General features: G+C 43.8%; 1 pseudogene; it reads left to right on the forward strand.

Moving 5' to 3' along the window:
• The first annotated feature begins 214 nt into the window (after positions 1 to 214).
• On the forward strand, positions 215 to 721 carry LOC123039344 (probable LRR receptor-like serine/threonine-protein kinase At1g56130; annotated as a pseudogene).
• The last annotated feature ends 11,472 nt before the right edge of the window (positions 722 to 12,193 follow it).

Consider the following 12,193-nt stretch of genomic DNA (forward strand, 5'->3'; position numbering starts at 1 on the left):
GCGGTGAAATCTAGACTGTGGATATAAAGGTTCTCCAATGGATGCAAAAAGTTGATTGTTGGAATCCTAAGATGTTCACACTAACTCTCCTAGATTGTGTCTTAATTTGTCTCCATCGATGTTTCTCTCATGAGTTTGTCCAAAAATGTAAATTTTCTCATGGCGGTTGGTTGGCTTTCCTTCTCCTAGTGGCTACCTTGCACCTAAGTACGCCATGAGAGGCCACGTGGCTGAGAAGATTGATGTGTTTGCATTCAGTGTGGTAGCACTGGAGATTGTTGCTGGTGAATAAGAGGATACAACTTATACTATTTGAAAAGGTAAGGTCATTAAAATCCACAGTATATATTAGAAAGTAAAGCCACAACTGTGCTTTGGTCGGTGTGCTGTCGGCAAAATCTACAGTTGAAATTTTTACTACGATCACTAAAACTCTGGATGTTTTTAGGTGTGGGGCCTGTACGAGAACGGCAGGGCCCCCCTCCACTTTGTGGACCCCAAGCTCTCAAAATTCAACAGTAAGGAGGTGCTCCGGGTGATCCGCGTCGCGCTCATCTGCACACAGGGGTCGCCCCACAGACGGCTGTCCATCTTGAGGGTGGTGTCGATGCTCACAGGAGATGCCAACATGGCTGGGGAGGAGGTGATCAAGCCGAGCTACATCACGGAGTGGCAGGTCAAGGCCGGGAGCAGCAGCAACTACACGGGCACGAGCAGCTAGGCCGATCTGTCGTTGTCAACCATGCAGCAGTATTTCAGCGCCGACCCTGCTGCGGGTGGGGATGTCATGCCGGCGACCGGGAACCCGTCACCGATGTTCTCCTCCATCATCAACGAGGGCAGGTGAGGTGCATATGCGTGCCAAGTTGTTTGTTAATTGTCATCGTTAGGTGGTAGCAACTACTACTAGTAATTGGCAGGGCGAAGGAGAGTATCTTTTTATTTTTCTGTCGTGAATGCTAAATTATTTCCTGCTGTATGAATGCAAAAGATATCCTTTCACATGATCTACATGTATAGCACAAGGAAATGGGCCCCGTTGTCATTGGTTGTATAGTGATACTATGCATCGGGTGTATTAATTAGTTGATCTTTCTATGGTTCTCTACATAGTGCATAGAGCATCTATTTATACATCAAAGCTGAAAGACTTAGTACAGCAATTTCAAGCCTATTGTCTGGTACTTTTTTTTCAGCTTTTGTAGGCTCAATAGTAAGCAGGGAAGAGGAAGAAAGAGAGAGCATAAGAGCACTAGGAATGGGAACATGGAGGAAAGCTTAACTCTTATGTTTTCACCTCTAGTGTTGCAGGTGCAAATATTTAGTTGTGTGCTTTCCTAATGTCTCCCATCCCTATGGTTCTTGAGCACTCCTTCCTCTTCCTTTTCGCTTGTGCAATAGATTAATCCACAAACGATAAATATGTGTGCACATACTTAGATAACCTGAGATCTACAAGGCTAGTCGAGAAGAGGAAGAAAAGAGAGCTTGAGAGCAGAGGCAATGGAAACATGGAGGAAACCCTAGCTTGTTTTGCTTCCACCTCTAGTGTAGGAGGTGGGAATTTAGTTTGGTGTTTCCCGATGTCTCCTATTCCTATTGTTCTCTAGCACTCCTTCCTTTTCTCTGGCTTGCTTGGTTGCTCCTATTGTTCTCTAGCACTCCTTCCTTTTCTTTGGCTTGCTTGGTCGCGTTAGCATAGAAATAAAATATATGCACACATATTCGATGTGAGATCTCAAAAGAAAGCTAGGAAGAGGAAGAAATAGAGGGCCTAAGAGCGATGGGAATGAGAACATAGAGGAAAGCCTAACTTATTGGTTCTTAATCTCTTGTGTTGTGGTGGAAATTTTGTTTGGTATTCCTTGATGCCTCTCATTCCTATCGTTCTTATGCGCTCCTTCCTCTTCCTTTTTGCTTGTTAAATTTCTTTAGCTGGAAAGAACACATATATGTGCATATATTTAGGTTATATGAGATTTCCACTATGAGACATAAATTGGAAAAAAATAGGGCCTAAGAGAGGTGAGCATGGGAACATGATGGAAGGCTAAAAACATCAGTTCCTCATCTAACACTGGAAGAGGCTTTGTTTTGAGTTTTCATGTTGCCACCCATGTCTATTGTTCTTTGGTGTCTCCTCTTCCTTTTTGATCACACAACATAAAAATGATTCATAGTATTAAAATGATTTCTTTCAAGTTCATACACTCTGCATACTTGAATTGCTATTTTCTGTCTTTGTTTCTTTGCCATGCCTTAATACATTCATAGGATAAGATGTCAGCTTAACAAGCCAACTGATTTATACTTGATAATTTGCTAGCACCATTTCATTTGTAAGATTATACTAGCACCATGAAACACACCAAGACATTTAATTTACATGTCATGTAGTACATATGAAGTACGCATTGTTATATCTGGTAAAGGGCCAGTTAGTCATAGAAACATAAATAAGCACACTTTCCAACTCATTAAGATGAAACACACAGCTTTAATACATAAAATGATGAATATTCTTCACTAGTTCCCATTTTGTTGAAGTCATGATGTAGAGAAAATCAGATCAATGACACACCAATGCCAACAAGTGTAGCTAAGGGTCATAGCAGAAGTTAGAGTGAGAAAGATGGTAGTCAGCTCACAAAATATGTAAGAGAACATGCATTGCAGATTTTTTTAGCATGCACCTTGTAAAATGAACTGAAACGGACAAACTGTTCCCCGAGACTTCACACATGCACATAGAAAATTAATAGATATTGTCAGGGAATATTTATCCCTAAGGTGTTTTGGTGATTGATGACAATGCTTTCGCAGACTAATCGTGTGCCTTGAGTATTTCAGACGTTCCGTCACTAGGCACAAGACAATTTGGTGCCCCTCGAAGACTATTGGAGACGGTGTTTTTCTATGTTTATTTTCGGTCAAATTGAGTCGTAGGAAAGCCGTACTATCAAGAGGGGTCCACATTGGAAAGGTTCGGGTGGAATCATCATGTACACGTTTACTCCCTCTGCACCGCCTTTCCCTTTGCGCTTTGGAGCTTCCTCCGTTTTCTTCATATATTTGCAAAGAGAAGGATTAATAGTGTTGTTGATCTGAGGCATGCGGTAGTACTGCTCTTAGGAGCGGTGGTACCGCAGGCCCCCGCGGTAGTACCGCATGCCTTTGAGGTAGTACCGTAGGTGCCCTTGGTAGTATCGCTCCTAAGGAGCTGTAGTACCGTGGCCTCAGACCGGACTCAGCCACTCGCGTGGCTGTAGGGGCGGACATAATTTTTTACATCTGCGCCCTACACGGTAGTACCGCACCATGTGCACGGTAGTATCGTGAGTCCTAGTCTGGCACAGCAAAACGAGCGGAAGTAGGGGCAGATGTAATTTTTTACATCCGCTCCCTGCACGGTAGTACCGCTTGCCAGGTGCGGTAGTACCATGTCGGATTTTTGCACTATTTGATTTTCAGCGGAAGTAGGCACAGATGTATTTTTATTCATCCGCACCCTTCCCAGGCTAGTCCATTCCGGCCTTGCAGTAGTACCGCAAGGGGGAGCGGTAGTACCGCATCAGCGGCAGTACCGCCCTCAACCTTTGCGGCTCTGGCCTTGACTAGTTCCTGCCGTAGTAGCGGTACTACCGCGGTACGCCGCGGTAGTACCGTGAGCCCCTGTGGTAGTACCGCATGTCTGGAGCGGTAGTACCGCAGGTTGCGGGCTAAGTAAGTGGATAACAGTTGGATTTGTCTCTCCACTATAAAAGGGATGTCTTCTTCCTCTAGTTTACTAGCTCTTCCATCCCCAAGCTCCATTGTTGCTCTAAGATCCATTTACGCCCGATCTTTCTCCCTAGCCAATTAAACTTGTTGATTTCCTCGGGGTTGGTTGAGAAGGCCCCGATCTAGACTTCCACCAAGAGAAATTTGATACCCCCACTAATCCCTAGCGAATCTTGTTACTCTTGGGTGTTTGGGAACCCTAGACGGTTGAGGTCACCACGGAGCCATAGTCCATTGTGGTGAAGCTTCATGGTGTCATTGGGAGCCTCCAATTAAGTTGTGGACATTGCCCCAACCTTGTTAGTAAAGGTTTGATCACCACCTTCAAGGACACCAATAGTGGAATCACGGCATCTCGCATTGTGTGAGGGCGTGAGGAGAATATAGTGGCCCTAGTGGATTCTTGGGGAGCATTATGCCTCCACACCGCTCTAACAGAGATGTACTTCCCCTCAAAAGGAAGGAACTTCGGTAACACATGCTCGTCTTCACCGGCTCCACTCTTGGTTATCTCGTGCCTTTACTTGCGCAAGCTTATTTGTGTTGTATCCCTTGCTTGCTTGTGTACTTGTTGTTGTTGCATCATATAGGTTGCTCACCTAGTTGCATATCTAGACAACCTACTTTGATGCAAAGTTTAAATTGGTAAAGAAAAGCTAAAAATTGTTAGTTGCCTATTCACCCCCCTCTAGTCAACTATATCGATCCTTTCAATTGGTATGAGAGCCTCGTCTCTTTATTAAGGACTTTGCCATCCGAAGAGTATGGTTGACACCGTAGACGGTAGGGAGGAGCACTCTGGTGTGAATCCGAGCTTGTCTACGGGTGATGGGGGAACCACGGTGTCTCCTGAGGAATTCAATGTGGCTTTGGACACATTGAAAACCTCCATGACAAATGAGGTTGAAAGCATGTTTAATAAATTCTTAGAAGGACTTAAACTATCTACCTCGCCGTTGAAAGTGGGTGATCCCACTGACAAGGTGACGGATGCTAACTCCGATAAGGGGGAGCTACTAGTGAAAAGGGTCCTTCTACTAGTGGTAGGAATGGTACCGGCATCTTTGCCCATGTGGAACCTCCAATTTTTGGAGGACCGATTCCTTCTACTCATTTAAATCATGTCGGCCCTCCTCCTAAGATTGTGAAAAATGAGGACCTTGATTCTTGGGCTTATCGCTTCAAGCGCCATTTAAATCATGTGAATAATAATCTTTGGAGAATCATTGAAGAAGGTTTCCATCCACATGACCAAAGCAACTTCACCCCTAGAGAAGTCGTGGATAATAAATTCAATGAGAATGCTCTCTTCATCATTCAAGATGCAGTTCTACCCGAAGATCTCCCTCATCTTCGACCCTTCGCCATGGCCAAAGATGCATGGCATTGTGTTGTTTCCCACTATAAGGGAAGCGCAACCATTCAACGCTCCAGCTATGAAGTGGTGAAAGATGAAGCCGATGAGTTTGTAATGAAAGAAGATGAAGAACCTCGTGAGCTCTTTCGGAGAGTAACCAAACTTGCGGTCTCACTCCAAGATCATGGGAGCAAGGACACGGATGACAATTGGATCAAGCGCAAGTTCCTCAAAGCAATGATGCCCTACCACAAAGCTTTGTCCTCCGTCATCCGTCAAAGACCGGACTTTCACCCCTTGACCTCAAATGAAGTGTTGGATAAGTTTGCGGCAATGAGGATCTTGGACAAGACCGCCGACAACGCGGTGTTGCACTCTCAAAGGGCAAAGAAGCCCAACCTTGCCTTGAAGGCCAAGGTTATTGTTGAAGAAGAGGAAGAAGAGGAAGATGAGGAGAGAAACCCCGAAGATACTAAATATGATTATCATGAGCACATGGCTCTTGCTTCAAGGCAATTTTGGAGAAAGAAGAACACAAGGCCCAGCTTCAACAAGAACAACTCAAGTGGGTTCAAGGGCAAGCAACGTGTGATAACATGTTACAATTGTGGCAATGTGAGCCATTTTGTTGTGGATTGCCCTTACGAGAAGTGGGAAGACAATGGTGGCAAGCTCATCCGAAAAGACAAAGCCAAGTCCTTCCCCAACAAGAACAACTTCACCAAAAAGACTCCTACTCGAGGGTTGGTGGTTCAAGAAGAATACCATGAGGATGACGATGATGATGAAGATAGTGAAGTCATGTCCATGGCCTCCGTTGCCATTGCCACAACTCCACGGGTGTCCCTCTTCGACTCACCCAATGAGAACATCACCGCCAAGTGTCTCGTGGCTAAAGCCACCAACAAGGTAACCCCCAACATCAAAACCACCATCATTAATAATCCCTCCTTGACGGATGGCATTGATGAAAGTGAGGGGTCTAATGAGGAAGTGAATGAATTTGAGTATTTTATGAGTAAGCTCAAGGGCAAATCCAAGAAGCACTTTGTTGCTCTCTTGGAACAACTTGGTGAAGCCAATGACATGATCGAGGCTCATGAAGAAACCATCTCTAAGATGGAAGGTCATATTCGTGACTATGCTGATGAGATATCAGATCTCTCTAATGCTCTTGAGGAAGAGCGTGGGCATCGTTTGGCTCTTGAGGAGTCACACAACGATGACCATCCTAAGTTAAATAAAGATCTTGATCATGCTCTTGTTGTGTCTCGTGTGCTAAGTTTTGAGAAGGCTAAACTTGGCGTTGACCATGCTAGACTCAAGAAGGAGTTTGATATACTCGACAAGGCCCACAAGGTCTTGAAGGGTGCTCATGCTAGCCTCAAGGAGTCTCATGGTCAACTCCAAGTTAAGCTAACCAAAGAAAAGACCACCTTTCCTCATATGGTATTAATTGATAATGCAAATACCACTAACCCGTGTTGCAAGCATGTGCATCTTGTGGAGGAGAATGCCAAGTTGAAGGAGCAACTTGAGAAAGGCCTTGTGACGTGCATACAAGGTGATAAGAACCTCAATGACCTTTTGAGCAATCAAAAGGAAGTTGTTGCCAAGGAGGGAGTTGGGTTCGTACCTAAGTCCAAGAACAAGAAGAAGAATGACAATGCCAAATGACCTCCCCCTCTCAAGCAAACTTTTGTGAAGGAGGGAGATGGTGCTCCTAAGGAGAAGAAGAACAATGTGAATGGTGGTAATATCAAAAAGGGCAATGCCACTCCTTCCAACAAAGCCGGCGACTTTAACCCTTCTTATGTGTTGTGTCGTGCTAGTGATGGGCATGTTTATGCTAAATTTGTTGGTTCTCCTTATGAGTACATTGAATGGTCTATTTGGGTTCCTAAGACCCTTGTTACTAACATCAAAGGACCCATTACAAAATGGGTACCTATCTTGTAGGTGTTCGCTTGCGGTGGGGGATCATGGTTGCTCGATAGTGGAGCAACAAATCATATGACCGGAAGCAAGGACTTGGTGGTGGGCGTGCACAAGATCCCTTCTATGCCCACCAACATCAAGTTGGGTGATGCCTCGTCTTCTAAGGTATTGGGTCTTGGCAAGGTTGTCATTTATCATGATCTAACGATTGAGAAAGTCATGCTTGCTGAGTCCCTTGCTTACAATCTACTTTCCGTTCGTCAACTTGCACTCATGGGCTTCGCCACTTTCTTTGATATTGATACCGTGGCCCTCTTGTGGAGCAAGACTCTTAGAGTAGCCTTTGTTGGGCATGTCGAGAATGCTATTTATGTGATTAACTTTTTGGAGCGACCCACTAAGACCGCGACATGCCTAATGGCTAAAGTTGATGTGGGATGGCTTTGGCATCGCCGTTTAGCCCACGTCAATATGAGATCTTTCTAAAGTATTCTCAAGGGGTACCATGTCCGTGGACTAAAGAATGTTAGTTTTGCCAAAGATCGTGCTTGTAGTGCTTGTATCGAAGGAAAGCTTCATGAGAAGGCTCACCCTCCCACGACTATCGTCTACTCGAAGAGACCCTTGGAGCTTCTTCACATGGATCTCTTTGGGCCTCCATCCTTTGATAGTCTTGGAGGTAGAAAGTATTGCTTGGTGATTGTGGATGATTATTCAAGATACACTTGGGTATACTTCTTCAAGAGGAAGAGTGAGACTCAACAAACTGTCATCGACTTTGCAAATGAAGCTCAATGTCAATATGATGCAAAGATCTTGACAATAAGAAGTGACAATGGCACCGAGTTCAAGAACTACACCTTGGATGAGTTTCTTAGTGATGAGGGGATCAAGCATCAATATTCTGCACCATATACCCCTCAACAAAATGGTGTCGCGGAGAGGAAGAACCGGACGTTGATGGATGCGGCAAGGACCATGGTGGCAGAATTCATGTCTCCATACAACTTTTGGTCTGAAGCCATCAACACAGCATGTCATGCATCCAATCGGCTCTATCTCCACAAAGGCTTGAACAAGACTCCTTATGAAATACTTACCAGTAACAAGCCCAACCTCAAGTACTTCCGGGTGTTCGGGTGTAAGTGTTTCATTCTCAAGAAAGGTGTTCGTTTGTCTAAATTTGAGGCTAGAGCTTATGAGGGCATATTTGTTGGTTATGCTACAAACTCTCATGTTTACCGTGTTCTCAACAAGTCCACCGGACTCATTGAGGAGACATGTGACGTAGAGTTTGACGAGAATAATGGCTCCCAAGTGGAGCAAAGTGGTACTTGTGATGTAGGTGATGAAATTCCTCCCCAAGCCATAAGAAGAATGGGTGTTGGTCATATCCTACCCATTGAGGAACCCCTTGTGGCCGAAGGAGAAGGACAATGCTCCACTCAACTGGAGCCATCACCAACCCAAGACCCACACGCTTCCGAAGAACAAAGTGAAGGCCCTCAACCTCATGAACAAGATCAAGGGCAAGATCAACCTCAAGATGGTGGTGAACCACAGAATGATGCCCAAGGTCAAGTTCTCCCCTTTGAGCAAGTTCAAGATCAAGAGCAAGCTCAAGATCAAGAACAAGCTCAAGACGGTGCTCAAGATGATCAAGTTACCCCTCCTCTTTTCACATCCGAGTAGGAATTAGAGCGTCGTGCCATGAAGATCGCTTCCAAGCTCACCACCAAGGGTCATCTTATGGAGAATGTTGTTGGAAGCCTAAGAAAGGGGGTAAACACTCGTAGACAATTAGCAAACTATTGTGAACATCATGCGTTTGTTTCTTGTGTCGAACCCCAAAAGGTTTATGAGGCGCTCGGGGACCCAGATTAGCTCAATGTCATGCATGAAGAACTCAACAACTTCGAGCATAACCAAGTGTGCAAATTAGTGCCAAGGCCAACCGGGAATCATAATGTCATTGGAACCAATTGGATATTCAAGAACAAGCAAGATGCTCATGGGATCATTGTTCGCAACAAGGCTCGTTTGGTGGCACAAGGCTACTCCCAAGTCAAGGGTATCGACTATGGTGAAACCTTTGCTCCCGTTGCTCGCCTTGAATCTATTCATTTGTTGATTGCTTATGCTTCTCATCATAATTTCACGTTGCAACAAATGGATGTGAAGAGTGCTTTTCTTAATGGTCCCATTATTGAGTTGGTATATGTCAAACAACCCCCTGGGTTTGAAGATCCCTATTTCCCCGATCACGTGTACCAACTCCACAAGGCGCTCTATGGCCTTAGACAAGCCCCATGTGCGTGGTATGAGCATCTTATGGAGTTGTTACAAGATCGTGGACTCGAAATCGGGAAAATCAAGCCCACTCTTTTTACTAAGAAGGTCAAAGGGGAGTTGTTTGTATGCCAACTATATGTTGATGATATTATTTTTGGTTCCCCTAACAAAGCTTTCAATGAAGAATTTGCCTCACTCATGACCTCAAAGTTCAAGATGTCTATGATGGGAGAGTTGAAATTTTTCTCGGGTTTGAAATCAAGCAAAGAAGAGAATGAACCTTCATCAACCAAGCCAAATACATGATACGTCTCCAATGTATCTATAATTTATGAAGCATTCATGCTATTTTATTATCTATTTTGAATGATTACGGGCTTTATTATACACTTTTATATTACTTTTGGGACTAACCTATTAACCGGAGGCCCAGCCCATATTGTTGTTTTATTGCCTATTTCAGTATTTCGAAGAAAAAGGAGTATCAAACGGAGTCCAAATGGAATGAAACCTTCAGGAGCGTTATTTTTGGAACGAACATGATCCGGGAGACTTGGAGTACAAGACAGGGAAGCTTCGAGGAGGCCAGGAGATAGGAGGGCACGCCCACCCCCACTGGGCACGCCCTCCTGTCTCGTGGGCCCCTCGAGGCTCCCTGACCGACTTCTTTCGCCTATATATTCCCATATACCCTAAAACCATCAAATAGGAAGATAGATCAGGAGTTCCGCTGCCCCAAGCCTCTGTAGCCACCCAAAACCCTCTCGGGAGCCCATTCCGGCACCCTGCCGGAGGGGGAACCCATCACCGGTGGCCATCTTCATCATCCCGGCGCTCTCCATGACGAGGAGGGAGTAGTTCACCCTCGGGGCTGAGGGTATGTACCAGTAGCTATGTGTTTGATCTCTCTCTCTCTCTCTCGTGTTCTCTCTATCGCATGATCTTGATGTATCGCGAGCTTTGCTATTATAGTTGGATCTTATGATGTTTCTCCCCCTCTACTCTCTTGTGATAAATTGACTTTTCCTCTTGAAGTTATCTTGTCGGATTGAGTCTTTAAGGATTTGAGAACACTTGATGTATATCTTGCCGTGCTAATCTGTGGTGACAATGGGATATCACGTGCCACTTGATGTATGTTTTGGTGATCAACTTACGGGTTCCGCCCATGAACCTATGCATAGGGGTTGGCACACGTTCTTGACTCTCCGGTAGAGACTTTGGGGCACTCTTTGAAGTACTTTGTGTTGGTTGGATGAATCTGAGATTGTGTGATGCATATCGCATAATCATGCCCACGGATACTTGAGGTGACAATGGAGTATCTAGGTGACATTAGGGTTTTGGTTGATTTGTGTCTTAAGGTGTTATTCTAGTACGAACTCTTGAATAGATTGATCCGAAAGAATAACTTTGAGGTGGTTTCGTACCCTACCATAATCTCTTCATTTGTTCTCCGCTATTAGTGGCTTTGGAGTGACTCTTTGTTGCATGTTGAGGGATTGTTATATGATCCAAGTATGTTATTATTGTTGAGAGAACTTGCACTAGTGAAAGTTTGAACCTTATGCCTTGTTTCCTAGCATTGCAATACCGTTTACGCTCACTTTTATCATTAGTTACCTTGCTGTTTTTATATTTTCAGATTACAAAAACCTTTATCTACCAGCCATATTGCACTTGTATCACCATCTCTTCGCCGAACTAGTGCACCTATACAATTTACCATTGTATTAGGTGTGTTGGGGACACAAGAGACTCTTTGTTATTTGGTTGCAGGGTTGCTTGAGAGAGACCATCTTCATCCTACTCCTCCCACGGATTGATTAGCCTTAGGTCATCCACTTGAGGGAAATTTGCTACTGCCCTACAAACATGTGCACTTGCAGGCCCAACAACGTCTACAAGAGGAAGGTTGTGTAGTAGACATCAAGCTCTTTTCTGGCGCCGTTGCCGGGGAGGCTAGGTAAGAGGCACTCACACCCCGTTAACTAAGCTCTTTTCTGGCGCTGTTGCCGGGGAGGTGAGTGCTTGAAGGTATATCTTTAGATCTTGCAATTGAATCTTTTTGTTTCTTTTTTTATCACTAGTTTAGTTTATAAAAGAAAACTACAAAAAATGGAGTTAAGTTTATCTCATACGCTTCATCTTTTTAATATCTTTTGTGAGTATGATGATAAGAAAAATTGTGCTCAAGTGCTAGAAGAAGAAATCTATAGAATGTTTGATACTAAATCTTTGAATGATGAGCATGATTGCTATGTTGTTAGTTTGAATTCCTTGAATATCCATGATGCTAATGATATGCAAAGCCACAATCTTGGGGAAGCTATGTTTGATGAAGATGATATTTTTTGTCCCCCAAGTTTTGATGAGCAAATTTGTTATGATGAAAGCATGCCTCCTATTTATGATGATTATATTGATGAAAGTGGGTTTGGAAGAGTGTCAACTTTAGGAAGTATTGATCCCACTATTTTGGAGGATATTGAATCTTATTGTGATGAACATGAAAGTGGATTTGGAAGAGTGTCAACTTTATTTAGTAATGATTCCACTATTTCGGAAGAGGTTCCAATTGAGTATGAGAACGAAGTTGCTACTTATGATGATTATTGTGATGAAACCTATGCTATAAAAAGTAGTGATGATTATATTTATAAAATTTGTCATGATTATGATTACCCTTTTTCTGAACATTACTCTTTTAATGTGGAAACAATTTTTAGTGTTCAAGTCTCTTATGATACTCCGACTATTCCGAATGAGAAGAAATTTGCGTATGTGGAGAGTAGTAAATTTTCTATGCAAGTAGATCACGAAAAG

Source organism: Triticum aestivum, chromosome 2B (genome assembly GCF_018294505.1).
Source record: "Triticum aestivum cultivar Chinese Spring chromosome 2B, IWGSC CS RefSeq v2.1, whole genome shotgun sequence".
Taxonomy (NCBI): domain Eukaryota; kingdom Viridiplantae; phylum Streptophyta; class Magnoliopsida; order Poales; family Poaceae; genus Triticum; species Triticum aestivum.